This window comes from Triturus cristatus, chromosome 11 (assembly GCF_964204655.1).
Source record: "Triturus cristatus chromosome 11, aTriCri1.1, whole genome shotgun sequence".
Taxonomy (NCBI): Eukaryota; Metazoa; Chordata; class Amphibia; order Caudata; family Salamandridae; genus Triturus; species Triturus cristatus.
This window is the reverse complement of record NC_140594.1, coordinates 465,953,476-465,973,106: the sequence shown is the minus strand read 5'-3', so window position 1 is coordinate 465,973,106 and position 19,631 is coordinate 465,953,476.

Sequence of the window (19,631 nt, the reverse complement as noted above, 5' to 3'; positions counted from 1 at the left end):
CAACCCACAGGTGTCAGCCTGTCAAAGGCGTGGCAATCAGAATAGGTAGCTGCAGGGGTGAATTGGGTAAATTTAGGGAAGAAGTTCTATGACTTAGTTCCTGCAATAATTATAGTACATTCAACCATGACAAGTTGCTGGAATTATTTTCATACTTTGAATTATTTTTCTAGCATACTCCTGTCAAAAGTTATGCTTTATGAAGGATTAATACGCCCTCCCATGTTAGCCTTTGGAGCTAGCAATCTACAATATGGAAAACGAAATTGGCACTTTTTCCTTCACCAGGGACATCTTTTCTAATGTCCCTGCTTATTTTAACAATGCATCTTACCTTGGAGGGTACCTAGGACAGACCTTAGGGGTGCCTTCTATGTAAAAATTAGGCAGTTTAAGACTTTAGAAGTACTTTTAATTCCAAAGTCTAATTTGGATATAGTTTTATTTTGAAACTGCAGCCAACAAAGCACTGCAGACTTTAAAATGACAGTAGGAACCGCAACAGGGCACAGGTTAAGTGCATTACATCTATGGGGCCTCTAAACATACATACCCTACCATATACTTGGGACTTACAGGTAGGTTGACAATACCAATTGTTATTACACCTAATTACCATATACCTTTTGACAGAGCATTGTCCCTGGGTCTGGTTAGCCGAGACCAGGGCAAAGTCAGAGGCAGAAAACCAGCATCTAGTGTTCAAAGTGAAGGTCCAAAAATTGGGGAAATGTGTGCAAAAGCCCAAGTTTTGCACACAACATTGTTTTCAAAGAATAATTTGTGTTCATTTTAAATGTACAACTCATGATATCCTTACCTCATAATTGTCTTTCAACATCAATTTCATCTGGTTTGTTTCTTGACTTTAGTGTTGTTTTAATGTTATTGAAATGCTTTGCATTCATTTTCTCAAGGAGAAGCCACTTGCTTTGTGCTACAGCTACAAGGGTTAAGTCAATAATTCCTCATTGAAACCTGCTTTTTCTCTCAAGGCACTAGATTGCTTACCTTTGTGGGAGCTCATTCATTGCCCACCCTAGTCAGCAATCCAGTACGGTTTCAGTTTTGGCAGAAAACATGCTTCCTCAGGCACTTAGTGGATCAAGCCAAATGTAGAATGTGAAATGCCCCATACATACGTCCCATAAAAAAGCATCAATCAGTTCCAAATCCTTTGATTTTGGGAAGTAATACTGCAGCAGTTAAAAACAGATTCTGAATTGTATAGCATTTACCAATCTGGTATTATGCTACACTCTCCAAGTGTTCCTACTCAGAAAGGAGCAGAACTTGGGTAAACAGAGTTCTGCACACTTATTTATGTTGATTATTGCATACTTTGCCTATTTCCAAGAGTTTAGTTCAATTCACGTTTCATTACGTGATTTCTGGAGTTAATGGGGAAAATACCAAATACAAATTCTGTATTAAAAATAGATATTTTGAGAGATTGTAATTTCCCGTTATAGGATGGTCACGATCTACTGGTGGAAGATCAGGATGGAAGTATTTTCTGAACATCAATGATGTTACCGTCAGATATCCTGGCAGTTGCACATTTAAAAGAGGAGACAATGAAAAGAGATTTGATTGCATATTTGAGGACATCAAATTATGGATAAAATCACGGATTGATCAAATTGTGGTGAGTGGCCATAATCCCTTGACTGCAAACATATTTCGAGCTGCAAATCATGACCCAGTGGTAAGACCAAGCCCTGATCCTTAGTTGGACTCATAGAATCCCTATTAATAATAGAGAGGAAGAAAATGTTGTGGGTTGGATAACATTTTTATAAAATATGCTTAGATTGTAGCAAGAATCCTACCCTCCGCAGGTAACCCTAGATCTGCAAAAGGGCACATACTGTTACTCTTTTCTTTATTACAACGCTTTTACAATCATTCTAAAGTTTGAAGGGATTGATTTGTCTGATTCATTTTAATGATCTCCTAATAGGATGTCCTTGGCTAGTTTGATAAGCAAATCTCTGGGGCAAAAAGGAAACTTTTAAAATCTGCTAAAAGCATGATGCCAGTTGTGGGGCCAATCTAAAAAGGTTTTCATTCACACATAAATGATTGGTTAGCCCCACTGTTTGGAAGGATTAGAGGAAGCAATCCCAAGAAAAAATATAACAGTAGTTCTGGATATTCACAGGAAGGAGATTAGAAGGCAAGGAACATCCTATGACTGCCATTTTTGTTATCGTATTTCTTCTTCTGACTTCTCCAATATTTATTAAGTGACTAGATAAGGTGCATATTACCGGGAAGAAGAGGTCTCTAGGGACAATGTAAAAGACAATCCTAATGAGATCAAATAAATTGATCTTGTAGACATCTCACATGGTGAGGCCATGGTGAAGGTGAAGTCTCACAAGAGAAAGGCTCCTAGTACTTTTTTTTTTGCCTCTAGTTATGACATTTTGCCAGTTTCTTTGATGGTGCTCTTTAGTAAAATTGTAGATTCAGAATGAGCAGCACCCTTCCATCTGTAATAAAGGAACCACAATAGCCTCAAATATTATCACCCATTTCACTTCTAGACAGCGTTGGTAAATATTTGGGTAATCCTTGCTCCTAGATTACAAAAGCATCTAAACACCAACAACATCTTTAAAGATTGTCAGGCATGATTCGAGCAGAATCATGCCTGAAAATGCACCTGCTCTATTACATAATGACGGAGGTTGCTCTCAGGACAGAAAGGCTATTTGATCATTACTTGACCTCCAAGTTTTTTTGATAATGTTGACTGCATTCTGAGGTTATGACATAGCACACAGGTTAATAGGGGCCGTACTAGCACTATTAGCCAATAACTCAACTGCAGTACGCTATGATAAGAGTGGTGGGCCTAACTTATGGGTAATTACTTTTTGGCAGGAAGACCTTTCAATTAAATGATGATAAATTGGAAACGAAAAATAGTTTTAACTAACTGGGTACTTGATTGGGCCAAATATCCCATTACAGAACACAAACTAAAACAAGTCAACACATTTTAGAACATTGGATTGTTAAGAACTTTATTGAAAACAATGGCTGCTTTAAGAATTCTGCTCGAAAATTCCAATGGGGCATATCATCAATAAACTGTGATAAACATCGCAGAGCGCACTTAGCGCAAATTTGTTTAACGCTGGCTATCGCCGGATTTGATCGCCGAGATAACGCGTTATCATCAATGCTTATCTCCACGGCGATGGAAAATCCGGCGATAGCGGCAAAATGAGGGAACATCGCTGGAAATCCAGCGATACAACTACAGCGCTAAGGGAATCCTTGGTAATAGGGAGATGTGGACTTAGGCTTAGAATCCACCTCCCTTTATGAATATAGCTAAGTCTGAAATTTTGCTGATGGCGATAATCGCGGGTAGCACGGCTTTTTATATCGCTATGGGTGTCCTAGGTCAGCTTGTTGATAGACAGTAGATCAGTTAGCGATATTTCCCATGTTGTTGTGAGAGGAAATGCCTTCTTTGCATCTCATTACAGATGCGATGCGAGGCGTTAGTGGAACGCGGCTGACACAAGGAAACACGCAGTGATCCATATTAGCGTGTCCTTGCTAATAGTGAGGTAATTCATTTGCCGCTTTTCAGCAGAAACCGGCCGTTAAAGCGGCGTTGTTGGCCTTGTTGATATGCCCCAGCGTTTGTCTTTCTGTTTCTCCATTTTTAATTTGGAACTTTTACCCTCAGTGGGTGGAATGTTCTTATAGCCATATATCCCTTCTGCCTCGGGCTATACCTGTTGTTGAAGTCCCTTATCCATGTTCAGGCTCTTTGACAACCGGTATGGCACTCAGCAGTTGGCTATAAGGGTATATTATGTTCCTCTGGAGATTCTATTTGTTTATAATATTAAGATTGAGTGTTGGCCCCTATGGATACTCTAGAGATATGCAGAGGTAAATATCTTAACAAATGCACTTTATGGTGCAGATCTTTGGGGCTACATGAAAGTGAGCCAATATTTAAACTCAGGGTGATTGTCTGAGAAAAGCATTTTCAATAAAAACATACAATGCAGAACATGTTCCTTGGGTTTTGTATGTAAACAATTAGTTGAGATGGGATACCAATTGCATTCTTGGACTTTTCCTGGTGCTCAGAAAGTACTAAAGACATCATGATGAGCGTTTCTGGTGCTGCATAGGGCATGTTTTATGTGCTTGCAGGGTATAAAGTGAATTCATTTAATCCTATATTTCTCCAGTAGTGCAGAAACATTAGTTCATTTGGAATTAGTGAATGCCTGGAGGATATGGAAACTAGTGATGGAAAAGTAGGGCGCTGATTCATTTCTTTATCTGCTTGTGGATTTGGACAATTAATGATTATTCTTTATAATCTATTTTATGTGGAATTATGCTGTGGAAATGAGAAATAAATAGACTCCACACAAAAAAGTGAGTTCTGGACTTCATGATGAATAATTTTCTTTTAAGATGTTTTACTTTTGGATGAAGTTTAGAATGAATTGCTTTTCTACAGTCTACAGTTGTCTTGTGTTGATGGAATATTATTCCATATAAACATTGTGACAAAATGGCCTCTTTTGCATGATCAAACCTATTCGTTATTTTGTTGAATTTTATTACTGGTTTTTAGACTTTGCACACTGGGGCACTGCTGTCCAGTGCCCAGTGTATGTGCTCTGAACCCTAAAACATGTTGAAACTGGCTAATCCCTGATTGTCTTCTTTAACTTTTTATGAGGTTATCACTTCAGGTGTAGAAAATGCACCCAAGCCACAGAAAGTTTAAATGTCACTTGTGGACTACAGCACTTATCATGTCATTCACTAGTGTCAAAAAGGAAAACAAGTCTGCAGGCCTACCATTTATATTCCATCTACTGCAGAGTATATCCTGCAGTGTCACCTGTTAAAATAACTCCTTTAAACATGTAACATCCCACCTTTTAAATATTAGTAAGTCGCCCTGTTGTAAACTAAGGCAGAATGTGATTAAGCATTTACTGAAGACATTAATGTTTCCTTTTTATCGTGTTTTCCCCATTATGTTGGCCGAAGTCCGGACTCCATTTTGTATTGACATGCTGCCATGTGTTCACCATGAGGAGAGTCCGACCTCTGTGTTAGTTGCTCTTGTAATCTGCCTAGCAACAGGTTATAAATAGCTCTCCCTTGTCCGTCTGGCGCATGCCCAGACTTGACCACATCTGTTATAATTAGCTTTGCTTGACCATGTGTTTTCGCGGACCCAAGGAGTGTGTTAGCTCCGCCCATGTATTGATTCGGTATCGAGAATGACCCTAAATGGTAATGTTCTTCAACTCTGTGGTATCCACCCACTCATGAGCCCCTTTGCTGTGTATAAAAGGGGACTGTGTATGCAAGTTCTTTGTGCTACTCCTTGCAATACTGAAGAGTGTTGTGTGGATTGTAGGACCACCCTTAAGGGTTAATAAACGTTGTTTTTGTACTTTGCAGTTTCCGTGCCAACTTCCTTATAGATTTCGTTACAGAAGAGCGAACCCTTGTCTCTTGCGGGCCTAGCTGGGGCTTGTATTCATCAATTGGCGCCCGTCACGTGGGGCTCATCGGCGACTCGGATGCTCGAAGGACTGGTCGCGACGAAGGTGAGGAGTTTGGCCAGGGACGTGATCACTGCCAGCGGCGTCTTAGCCTTGGCATCCCGAGGTTTTTCTTCCTTCCCTTCCGAGCTGACCATCTGGGTGGCGCCGGTCATCGACTGAGACCTCTTCTGTCGGTCCTGCCGTGAGAGCCGTTTGGGCGATTGTGGAGCTTGGCAGTTGGAACCTGGACTCTTGATTGGTAAGAACCGTTGTACGGTACTTGCTCCGAGTTTTGAAGCCTGGTCTGGCTATTTGAGTTTGATTGATGGTGACTAGTCATATTTTGAATTTGTCTTTGTGAAAATATATGCGTTGCAACACATATAGGCAGGTAATGTGGAGAAATTTCTCCGGAGCTGTGTAAACTTTGAACGGCGCAATGATTAAGTGCCATTTTTTCTGATAATACTGCATATTTTGCATTATTCCTAGCATGCCTGCTTTTAGCGCACTTCGTAAGTGGTGCTGCTGTCTTGGGAACCGGTTGAACCTCGAGGAATCTGCTCCAGCTCCCCCAGAGGGGACTCCTAATAGGGATATGTACGTGAAGCATGGTCTTTCTTCCATAATGTACAGCACGTTATGGAGGAAATATACTAGGAAGGATCCTGAGTTGCGATGGCCTTTGTATGGATCGTTTGATATACGTAAGATTGAGTATGTGGAACAGTGTATGTGTAAGCGACGTGCTCGTCAGGATATGTTTGAGTGTGTGCGATTATGGGCGAAGGAAGTGCGTGAGCGAGAGAAACGTGAGAAAGCGCTGTTTGATAAGGAGCAGCGAAAGAATGATCATATGCGAGCGCAGGAAGCGAAGCGTCGGGAGGACAAAGAGCAAACGGACAGACAAGAGAAAGAGCGTAGGCTACAAGTTTCGGGTCAATATGTTGTTCGTCAGCCGCTTTATCCTGTCCTTAATAATCCTGATGACGATTTTTATTTACTAGATCGCTCTCCGCCCCCTTATGTTGGCGCATCTGCTCCACGGCCGCAAGATTCTGGCCCGGCTCCGGGTAAGGTCGACACACGGTCCATGTTATCGGCCGAGCATATGGCTGAGCTTCGGAAACTTTCCCTCCGTGCACTTAAGGGCAAAATGTCTATGGATGAGTTGTTCTATGCTTGGGGGTCGTGGCAAGATAGAGAGAGGGTGTATTTTCTGTCTCATTTTTCAGAAGAAGTAATTGCAGCTTTCCGAAAATATTCTAGTGTCCTTGAGCCTGACGACGTGTCTTCGGATGCCGGAGCATTACGTAATGGTGTTTTTTCTCCCCCTAAGGCTTCTGAGGCGGCTCGGCGGCTGTTCGCTTTGCGGGACGAGGTACTGGCCCTTAGAGAGAAAGCACGTCAACAAACGGAGGAGGAGAAGCAGTCGGATTCGTCTGCAGCAGGGGGCCACCCATCCGCCTCCCAGTCAGATAAGGATGACATAGTGCATGCTAAACCAATGCGAGAGGCGGCGCCTTTGTATGTTCCTCCTAAGGGAGCGGGGACTAGCTCGGATGTTAACTCCGCCGATGCAAGGGGATATTTTGTATATAACTGGGTTTATACTCCATGGCATAGGGCCGATGTTATGGCATTAAAGAATGCGCTGCCTGACCCCCGCAAGAATCCAGCGGCCTTCTATGAAGAAGTCGAGGGGGCCTTGAATTCTTGCATTATGACCTTGGCGGATATAGACCTGTTCTTTGGCCTTATCCTACCGCCGGATACGTGGCGCTCTGTCCGGAAGGTAGATGATGCGGTTGCCTTCAAGGCCCGGTGGTCTGACCTTGAGGATGAGGATAGGGAACGGAAGCCCGCACAGAAACCACCCCAGAATATTTTAGATCTCCCTGCGGCTATTGTGGCTAAGCTGAAGACGATTATCCCCCCTAAAAAGATTGACTGGAATATGTTAGCAGCATGTAAACAGAAAGTTGACGAGTCAGTCGCGGACTTCTTTACGCGTTTTGAGGAAACGTTCCATGATTTTAGTGGCCAGTCGCTTACTGACGACACGGGCCGCCACCTTTTCGCGGACAAATATGTGGCTAATCTGCTGCCGGCAGTTGCGGCCCGGTTAAAAGCGAGTGAGAGTTCTTGGTCCTCCGCGACACCGACGGCCCTTCTGACCATTGCCCAGTATTATGAGCGTCAGGAGCACGAGGCGAAGGGCCAGGAGGAGAAGAAATCGAAAGATCTTAAAACCAAAGTGATGTTAGCACAAGTATATGGCCCGCCCCGCCGGGGTAATAATAATAGAGGAAGGGGTGGATCTTATGGTCCCCCTTCGGGCCGATCTGATTTGAATAGGAACCAGTGTGCGTATTGCAAGCAGTTGGGCCATTGGGCCAGGGATTGCCCAGCGTTGCGTGCTTCGCGTCAGGGGCACACTCCGGGTGGGCCGAGAGGTAGAGGGGGCTTCTCGAACTTTAGAGGGAATTCCAACGATAATGTCCGTTTCGATACTGCCGGACAGCACCGAGATAGCTCAAATGTTTTCGATCGCCAGCACCAGTATCATGTATCGGACAGCGATCGATTGGGATATCACGATTCTCAGCATGCATAGGAATGCGTTGGATGGGGGTCCGAATCAGTTGAGGTGCCGGTCGATCAGACGGGTCCTTATGTATCGGCTGAGGTTTTAGGTTCTACTGATCAGTTCCTAGTGGATACAGGAGCGACACGTAGTGCGTTGTCTAGGTACTTGGTTCCGGGGGCTCCCCCATCCGGCTCGATAGTTACATCGGTAGGGTTTGACGGTACACTCTCCCGAAGCCCTCTTTCACAGCCCCTTGCATTTAAAGTTGATTGTTTTTCTGCGCCTTGTCCGTTTCTGCTTGCTCCGTACACACCGGATAACATTATGGGCCTTGATATGCTAAAGCATTTTAGGGCTACAATTCGCTGTTCCCCTGAGGGTGTGAGGGTGATTTTAAATGACAACTACCCCCGATCTGGGCGGATGTGTACGACCTCAGAGGATGCGTTGTTGGCTACCCTCCCCCAAACTTTATGGGCGACATCGGACACAGATGTCGGACAAATGGTGATTCCTCCGGTCCACATTAGTGTCCAGGAGGGGGCGGCACTACCGCGCCTCCCACAGTATCGTATTTCCCAGGAGGGCGAGGAGGCTCTCATACAGATTGTGCAAGATTTGATCGCAGTAGGAGTAGTGGAAGAAGTTCCCTATAATATCTGTAACAGTCCGATTCTCCCTATTCTGAAAAAGGACACGGATGCAAAGGTCTATCGGTTCATAATTGATTTGAGGGAGGTGAACAAGATCGTGATACCTCAGTATCCGGTGGTTTCCGATATCACGACGTTGCTTACCTTGGTCCCGCCTACGGCGACCGTGTTCTCAGTGATTGATTTGAAAAATGCCTTCTTTTCTATTCCCATTCACCCTGATAGTCGATTTCTTTTTGGGTTCACATTAAACAATAGATCTTATCGTTTTTGTAGAATTCCCCAGGGCTATACAGAAAGCCCTAGTATTTATAGTCAGGCTTTGAAGCGACAGTTGGATTCCTTTGCCTTACTCGAGGGGGTCGCCCTCATTCAATATGTCGATGACATCCTGTTGGCGGCTGACACCCTGGAGTTGTGTGAGAAGAGTACGATAGCCTTACTTTCCTTTTTAGCATCTCACAATCACAAGGTCTCTAGGAAGAAATTGCAATTCTGTAGACCAAAGGTGACTTATTTGGGTCACCTTTTGTCTAAGGAGGGGCGTGCACTCACACCAGATCGTATCCAAGTAATTTTGGACACACCAAGGCCATCCACGCAGAAGGATGTGCGTGCATTTTTGGGTCTTGTTTCTTTTTGTAGACAGTGGATATTGGGGTTTTCACACATAGCTAAGCCATTACTAGCGCTCTTGACAAAAGACACGCCCATCCCGATCCCCTGGTCAGATGAGTGTGACGCTGCTTTTCAGCAATTGAGACAGGCCCTTTGTTCAGCACCAGTGTTAGGGACCCCTGATTATGCAAAACCCTTTTCGTTGTATGTGCATGAGAAAGATGGATGTGCATTATCAGTCTTAGTGCAGATGCACGGCGATAAGCAGCGCCCTTGTGCATACTTTTCGGCTGTACTTGATCCTGTCGCCCGAGCATTGCCAGGGTGTTTTTGCTCGGTTGCGGCGACAGCTGTGTCAATACGCCAAAGTGAAGGAATTGTATTGTCCCATAAACTGTTGGTGTTAGTTCCCCACGCTGTTGATGCCCTGCTTAATCAAACAAAGACGCAGCATTTGACCAGTGCCCGTTTAACGGGATATGAGTTGACGCTTTTAGCTCCTCACATTACGTTAAAAAGGTGCGTGACATTAAACCCGGCCACGTTGCTGCCATACCCCGAGACCCAGCCTGAGGCACAGAAAGCGCATGATTGTATTCTTGTGACTGAGGAACAAACAAAGGGTCGTATTGATCTCCAGGATACGCCCTTTTCAGATGTAGATGGAGAGTTGTGGGTGGATGGATCATGCCTGAAGCTACCAGATGGTACGACTTCAGCAGCGTATGCAATTACCACGTTACAGACGATAGTGGAGACAGCACGCATACCACAGAAATCAGCTCAAGCAGCGGAACTGATAGCGTTAACACGAGCGTGTGAGCTCAGTACAGGATTGTGTGTGAATGTTTACACAGACAGCCGCTATGCCTTCGGAGTAGCGCACGATTTCGGCCTACTCTGGAAGGAGAGAGGGTTTCTAACGTCACATGGGGTACAGATAATGCATGGGGAGTTAGTTCACAACCTTTTAACTGCATTGACATACCCAAAGAAAATTGCCATTGTTAAGTGTAGTGCCCATAGGAAAGTGGTTGATAAGGTTGGAGAGGGAAATGCGTTAGCGGATCGAGTAGCACGGGAGACTGCGATGCAGCCCGGTACTACTGCCATGTATGTAGTGAAGTCACAGGTGGAGAGATGGCATGATGCGAAGGAGCAGGTGCGAGAAATACAAAAGACCGCTTCTGACAAAGAGCGGGAACAATGGGCTAGCGAAGGAGAACTGGATGACGAGGGTTGCTGGAGAAATAAGCAGATGGATAGATGGAAGTTACCCACGGCTTTCGTACAACCTATGGTTCAGATGGCACATGGGCTAGCACATGTTGGAGCTTCCGCAATTGTGAAATTGCTTACCCAAGTCTGGGAGCATCCAGAGATTGCTAGCACAGCAAAGAGGGTGGTGCAGACCTGTATGATCTGTCTGAAGTATAACCCAGGGAAAGGCACGCGAACTCCAGCAGGAGGATTTGCGACACCCACTGCACCCTTTGAGGTTCTGCAGATGGATTACATCCAGCTTGAGCGCTGTAACAATTTGAAGTATGTTCTAGTAGTGGTTTGCGCCTTCAGTAAATGGGTTGAGGCGTACCCTGCGAAAGACAATACTGCAATGACTACAGCGAAGCTATTGCTGAAAGAGTTTTTCCCCCGATACGGCGTCTGTAGACTTCTGTGGAGTGATAATGGCCCTCACTTTGTAGCAGATGTTATAAAGTATGTCTTGAAGGGCCTAGGCATCACCCAGAAGTTCCACGCCGTGTTCCACCCTCAGTCTTCAGGACTAGTCGAGAAGTATAATGGTACACTGAAGCTTAAGATCGCCAAAATTCAAGCTTCAACATCTTTGACTTGGCCAGACGCCTTGCCACTGGCGTTATTGTCAATTAGGTCGGTGCCACACTCTCGAACCGGCCTTACACCCTATGAGATTGTATTTGGACGCCCAATGAATATTTGGGGTCCACCAAGGCCTAAGGCTGTGTATGATGTACCTTGTGTGATGATGAGTGATTATCTGGCACAGTTAACGGATAACTTGGTTTCCATTCATCAACAGGTCCGAGAGGCGCTCCCTGATCGGTCTACCGGTGAAGGACATGGTCTCCGGCCTGGGGATCATGTCATGCTGAAGGTCTTCGACAGGACGAACAGTTTGGAGCCGAGATGGGTCGGACCTGAGCAAGTCCTTCTTGCAACGAGGACGGCAGTGCGAGTCTCGAACAGGAAGAATTGGATCCATTCCTTGCACTGTCGAAAGGTACCGCCCGGATTGGTGGAGTCTGCCGTGCTGACCGATCAACGAGACATCCTAGCAGCAGAGACAGGCCGTGCTGCAGAGCCAAACGACACTGAGGAGCTTTTTCCGGACCATACGACTTCTGGAGGAAGGCGATATCATCTGCGACCAAGGAAGTGAGGTTTCCAGTACCGGGACATACTGTCAGAACGGCCCTTGGGTTAGTGAAACGGAGAGCCAATGAGGCAAGGGGGGGGGGATCAGCCCTGCATTAGTGTAGCGACACCCGTCTTGGCCCGCTGGTGAAGAAACCAACCGCTGCCCAAGGGGAAGAGTTCTGACAGACTTTTAGTTTCAGGAAGATATCAGGGTATTGTTTCCTTTGATATGGAGAAGAAGAAAATTCTTTGTGCGTTGGGGTTCATGCTAACAGTAGCCATCGTTGGTATAACCACATGGTTTGTGGAGGAGGCAACTCCTGCTCGAAAGACGCTTGTGTTGACGACTCCAGTGCCTGCGGAGCACTACTTTTACACATTGCCATACTAAGAGTTGAAGCATCGGCAATCCTATTTGAATAACACTTTCATTCAGATGCTGCATCACACTCACGTTGCTACAAATGCTACGAACTGTTGGATATGTGGGATGATGCCAGCCCATCAGAAGAAAGGAGGTACGCCATTCATACCACTTCCTTTCTCTCACAATGGCTCTTGTAGAGCATGGTACACTCTGTTGTTTGCCACTCGAAAACCGACAGTGGGACGATTGCTTTTCAGACTTAATAAAGAATGCCATCAGGACAAGAATGGATATCCACAAGCGAATGGGACAATTTGGGAATGGGAAGAATACCGACCGGACAATGAATCCATCCCCTATATCTTCACGAACACCAGAGACACTGTGGGGAAGGATAAGTTTGTAATTCAAGTAGCACAAGCCCAAGCGGACCTGTGTGTCCAGAGTGTGGGTTTTATCCCTGTTGGTGTCAGTGATTGTATAACTGTGTTAAACATTGATGGGTTAAATAACAGCACCTTCCTAGCATCCCATAATACCTACTTTGTATGTGGAAATAAAGGTTATTACCGTTTGCCGGCTGGGTGGTCTGGGGTATGCTATGTATCATTCCTATTACCTCCTGTATTTTTAGCACCCGCGTCATATCATAAGGATTTAAAACTGTTGAATAATGTGACTGTAAACAGATATAAACGTACTCTATCAATTGACGAGGTGGATCAAACAGATACCAGTTTGCAACAGTATATTGATTTTAATTTAGGATTGTTCTTCTTTGTTGGAGCCGCTTTGAATAGTAGGAAGATCCGAAGATTAACAAGAGTGGTAGAAGCTGTGACTAATCAGACTGCTGCTGCTCTTGGGAATCTTACGGAAGAATTACAGATTACCAGAATTGTTGCATTGCAGAACCGTATGGTATTGGATGTAATGCTAGCTGATCGAGGAGGAGCCTGTAAAATTATTGGAAGTAGCTGCTGTGTGTTCATTCCTGATCATACGCCATCCGTTTATAACGCCATTAATAAGCTGCATAAAATAGCAGCTGAAATCCACACAGAAAACGGCACTTGGTCCTTTTCTGGATGGTTTTGGGCGTTGGTTACTGCCTGGGGATGGAAGGTCTTAACTGGTCTCTGCATTATTATAGCAATTCTGTTCTTTCTCTGTATGTGTATTCAATGTGGACCATTGTGTTGTTCCGTATGCATTTCATTCTGCATTCCAGACAAGAAAGCTATTGCCGATGTTGCCCGCCAAAAGGGTTTAGCTAAAGAGGTTAAGGGAATGATGATAATTGACATATACGATGATTATTCTTGGAAGCCAGATGTCTTCAGTAAATGCTGAAAGGGTCGTCTGTTGTAAACTAAGGCAGAATGTGATTAAGCATTTACTGAAGACATTAATGTTTCCTTTTTATCGTGTTTTCCCCATTATGTTGGCCGAAGTCCGGACTCCATTTTGTATTGACATGCTGCCATGTGTTCACCACGAGGAGAGTCCGACCTCTGTGTTAGTTGCTCTTGTAATCTGCCTAGCAACAGGTTATAAATAGCTCTCCCTTGTCCGTCTGGCGCATGCCCAGACTTGACCACATCTGTTATAATTAGCTTTGCTTGACCATGTGTTTTCGCGGACCCAAGGAGTGTGTTAGCTCCGCCCATGTATTGATTCGGTATCGAGAATGACCCTAAATGGTAATGTTCTTCAACTCTGTGGTATCCACCCACTCATGAGCCCCTTTGCTGTGTATAAAAGGGGACTGTGTATGCAAGTTCTTTGTGCTACTCCTTGCAATACTGAAGAGTGTTGTGTGGATTGTAGGACCACCCTTAAGGGTTAATAAACGTTGTTTTTGTACTTTGCAGTTTCCGTGCCAACTTCCTTATAGATTTCGTTACAGAAGAGCGAACCCTTGTCTCTTGCGGGCCTAGCTGGGGCTTGTATTCATCAGCCCCTATGTGCGTCGCATAGCAAACAAGGAAGGATGCATGGTATTCTAATGTGAGACACGTAGACAATTACTGTTAATGTTACTAAGTCATTACAGTGACAAGACCCAAAAAGCTATTTTCACTACGTTGTCCTATGTAGGAAACAAAAATGCAGATTGAAATATTAATCCCATCTAACTTGAGAATTGGACCAGTCAAAAACATGATTATCTACTACTATTAACAAAATTGATTAAAAATGTCATTCAGTGGTGAAGTCAGATGTTGAATAAATATTAACAAAATCTGAGAAAGTTTTCTTTTGCATGCCTGAGCTTTCAGGAAGGTAATTTGCATTAACTGTCCAGCTACTTCCAGCCTTTATTATGGTGTGAAAATTCTCTTAGGACCACACTTTGGGCTGACCTGAATAGGCTCAGATGACACCTCTGAGGTCAAAAGCATATACAGGGTGGAGACTATGTCCCTACCCTTGACACACCAGTCTCAAATCCTGCATGACATGTCTGTCTGAAGCACGCTAGCCTCAGAGCCTAAGTTTAGTTTGGTCGAAGAATTTGCTATCTTGGATTTGCTGTGACACATTGCATTTTGTGCCTTTTTACAGTAAAGCAAATAGGAAAAGCTTCAAATGTAGGTAGGGCAGGGCCTGGGAACCTTTAGGGCCCGATTCATAAAGGTAAACTGAGACAAAAGTGTAACTTTATGACTTTCGGTATTGATAAAGGGCAAATACTACTCGTAAATGCCCTTTGTGAATACCGAAAGTCTAACCTTATGAATGTTGGTATTCACAAAGGAGTAGTAAATCCCCTTTTTGAATCCTGAAAATTGTAAAATTGGACTTTCGTCTCTGTTTACCTTTGTGAATCAGGCCCTTAGTCTATTGGTCAGAAAGGAACTAGGAGAGTCTTGGGGTGTCCCTCACTTGAGAGCTGGTGAACCCTACAGAGCTGCACCCTCACTCAGCCATCGTCAGAACACTGCTGGACTTGCGAAAGGATACCAGGTGGACTGAAACTGCTGCACTTGGCATTTGTGACCTGTGAGAGGGACATGAAGAGGTTGTATTCCTTTCCACTTGAAATCCAAGGACAGAAATATCTCCCAGGATCATAAGGCTGATCTGCTGGGTGTCTCCAGGAACATAGCAAAGCTGAAGAGGACATTTCTACGAATATCCCCAGTTGATCAGTGGTAACTGGACCTGAAGTGGACTTTGATGTTGCGCTCTGCCTGTTACCCTAAGAGTCTCTAAGTGCTCCCCTACATGTCCTGGGGTCCTGGAATTGTACTCCTGTGGTTGTTTAGGCAACAAATGAAGTTTGGGAACTTTTTCCAAATGTTTGCTCCAGAAGTCCCTTAACTTCAAGAGGACGAAACACAAAAAGTATCTGACTGGAAAGTCCATGGTTTTTAGAATGAATATCACCTATATCCAGCATGTTGAAGAATTTCTCCAAGGAAAAATGACAAAGTGCCTTTTTAGGTTGAGACTTAGGAACTTTTTCGAACTTCCCTACTTCCAGGTCCTAGCGTGAACAATCTTCATGGGGTATATGGCCAGCGCTCCAACAAGGTCAGCCTCAACTCGCAATTAGGTTCCGTTCTACCATGACAATCAGCTTCCTTTGATACTTTCCACTTTTTGGCACTATTATTACTTAAAAAGTCATATCTCCAGTTTCTCTTGTTGGATTTTTATCATTTTTATGTCATTTTATTATTAAATGTATCCCCATCCTTCTAAGTTGGTGTGGGTTTTTATGTGTAATCGATTTTTTAACTGTGTTGGTACTTTTAAATGCCTCACTCATTTTCATCAAGTTTAACCTGTCTGCTCTGTGCCATAGATCTCAGGGGTTGAGCTCAGGTTTAAATCACTAAGGGGCATATTATCCAGAAACGGCGTTAAAATTATCGTCGCTTTAGCGGCAGAAAACTGCCGCTAAAGCGGCGATAATGGGCTTGATAATATGCTCTTGAGAATTCCAATAGAAGCCCATGTTCTGGTGTCATCATGGGCTTCTATGGGAATTCTCTGCGGCATATTATCAAGCCCATTGTCGCCACTTTAGCGGCAGTTTTCTGCGGCTAAAGCGGCGATAATTTTAACGCAGTGCTTGATAATATGCCCCTAAAATCTTTGACTGAACCTAACAAGTCATGGGCTCTATTACCTGTGGTGGATGCCAAGTGAGACCAACTGATAAACTACTTTCTTGCAAACATGCTTTGATTGATTGTGAACAGGGAAACTTGCCAGATTTCTGGCTTTCCCTACAAAAGTTAAAATCCCAATTCAGTTACAAACTCCAGGTTTCATTTAAATTGGTGTTACAATCATACCCAACTTGAAGCTCTTAATGTCTTGAAAAGTGGCAAATATCAGTCAGCTATCTTTGAATAATTTTTCACAACACGAAAGAAAAACATTCTAAGGTGGCTGACCTATAAGACGCACATTGCCTGTATTGGTATGTTTTAATAAAAAAGTACTCAAAGCTGGCACTCGTGCATGCATGTGCATGCAAGATACCCTTCCTTGAACGATTATTCATAAAGTAAAAGAAAAATAATTATTAGATTGCTGCTGCACATGTACTTGCATGCACGCAGAGGGACAACTATGTTGGGATTGTATAAAATACATTTAAATATTTCCATCTTCAGGTACAACAGTTGATGGCTGTGAGAAAATGGGAGAGAATGAGAGAATAGGAAGGAAAACAATCAAATCAGATGCAATGAGCTGAGATAGATAAGGAAGCAATTGAATCATGAGCAAGGGGTGGCCACAAATCTCAACCAAATAAGCATTGGCAATGCCAAAATTCCAATAGCCAACACCATATCGCTTGAGTTTGCCAGTGCTTGTTTCTGTGTATAGTGCTTCAATTCATTCTTGAACCATGGTTTGGAGTCTTCCCTGCCCAATCAATGTAAAACTGTGATTATTAATGTAATAACAGAGAATGATAATAATGATGCTTCAGCAGCAGAGATCTTCCAGTAATTCTCATGAAGACAATGATTCCTACTCTACTACTTTTAGGGCCTGATGGCTCTGAGGTCAAACTAAAAATGGTGCAGATTATGGAATTAATTTAATGACTTGCCGAACATTTTGCAATGTGCCTGACTTAATAATTGGTTACATTGCAAGATATACCTTCCAAAACCACTTTCCTCATGAATAGTGCGTCCTCCAGTAGATCTCTGTCCCTATGTTTCCGATATGTGAACATTTAATTTCAAAAGCAGTTCGTGTTGGTTAACAAGACAACCACTGCTTTAAAAAAAATGTTTGCTTGACATTGGAGATAGCTTGCAGTGGTCCCCAAGGCCATTCTCTGCTCCCCACATGGCCACCTGACGAGAATCCCAAGTGGACAACTTCCCCTTTGTTAATTAGTTACCACCTAACCTAAGATGTTGGTATTTGAACAATGGTTTGTGACCACAATTGCAGTCTCATATCACTGATATATACCTCTATGTCTCACACACATGAGGAAAATTGGCCTTTTCTGACCCTTAACATTTGTGATTCAGTAAGGGCTGCCAAGGCCCTTTTGTGAGTGGGAAAGGCTTTTTCGACTGATAAAAGGTATTTGTAAAAGATGGTCACAAACCGTAAGATTTTGTGAATTACTACCTGTGGGACAGAAAAAATACCTTTACTGAAGATGAATTTTAAAAAATAAAATCCGAGATTTTTTGCGCCTTGAGGCTGTTTTGGGGAATAAAGGCTTCTATTTTCCATCTTGCTTCAACCTTCCAAGAATTTGCCAAACCATTTCCACCACCAATGAACGCTTGAGAGAAAAATGTTTGGCCCAAAAGTACCAGAGGAAATAGAAATACTAAAACCATGAAACATTGTCAGACACTGATATGCCAATAATTCTGATTTTCATAAGACTACACTGGCCTAATAAAACATTTGCACAGCCCTGATTCTAATGTTGGATGCTGAGGCACTCTAGTAGAATTAATTGGTATATATATTCTTGGTATCAAATTCTTGGTTACTTTACCAGGGGCCAGATGTATGAACCACTGGTTGCAAAATACTCTTTGCAATTTGCGACTAGCATTTTTGCGACCAGTGTGCTACATTGAAAACCGACCTATGCGTTAATGGGTCAGTCTGCAAAATACTGATTTTTAGTGGGTTGCAATTTAACGAATATTAATGATGTTGGTGATAAAGTGTGACCCACTGTGAATCGCAATAATCACAAGGATGGTGGCCCGAGGATGTCAGAAGAACACCATGGGGCATATTTACAAGTCCCTTGCGCCACCAGAGCATCACTTTTTTTGATGCTCCGGTGCCACAGTGTACTGACCCAATCTTTACAAGGCCACACAAAGCCACCTGATGTGGCTTTTTATGGCCATGTAAATATGACCCCCATTCATGCATTACTCTACATTAAAGGGGTGTTCCATGGGTGTTGCTGTGGGTGTTCCCACACAACATCCATGGATTCTGAATCATTACCAGATTGACAAGGTTTTGTAAACCTGGGAATGCGTCAGATTCAAACAATTCCCCGGGTAAGACGTAAAAGTGACGCAACGAGGAGAAATGCCTTTATATCTCCTTGATTTTTCATCTTTCTATGTGTGCTTTATTCTGCAGCTCCCATAGAAGGAGGAAAATGTCATCAAGGTGCCGCTTCCTGCACAAAAACAATCACTGCAATGCAAGCACTCTATTGTGTGCCAGCGCAAAGGAAAGCACAGAGATGCATCGTATTGTTGTAAATACGAGGCATCCCTGCACTTTCCTAATGTCTCAACTCGGCACAGCAAGATGGCTTGCATTGCCGCACTGCGTAATTATCTTGTTAATATGCACCCCATCTGTGAGTGCTTTTAAATGAAACATATTTTTTAAATGCAACCCATTGTCCTTAAAGGTAAAAGGGATGAGTTAAAAAAAACACAAATGAAGTTTCAGTAAGCTTTTTTAAGAGTAGCAGTGGTCCATGCAACCACTTCCTACCCTTAAAATTCTCAACCTTAACAGAGAGGAAGTGATCCCATGGGACTCCTTCTCATTTGTGAATGGATTACCACTACATGTTTGTGGTCTGTAAAATATTAATGTATTGCGACCGGATTTAAGTCACAAAAAAATAAATACATACGTTTCTGCCCCTTTCAAATACTGAATCAGCATTTGGTCGCACACCAAAATTTCCAATCCATAACCTGTTAACAAATTGCAATTTGGGTTTCATATATGACAAAAAGCATTTTTTGCAGTCCCAAACTTTCTGATTATGTGAGTTGGACCTTTGTGGAATGCAAAAAGGCTTAATTTAACTGGCCACAGGATACATTCGATACTCAATTGTCCTCGAGCTGCAATTCCCTCTTCACTCCTTCTTGCTGAGAGTAACATTACATCTACTAATGTCAAATTATTCAAATTGCTGGCTACTTTTTGGCATTGATAGCTTTAATGAGGCC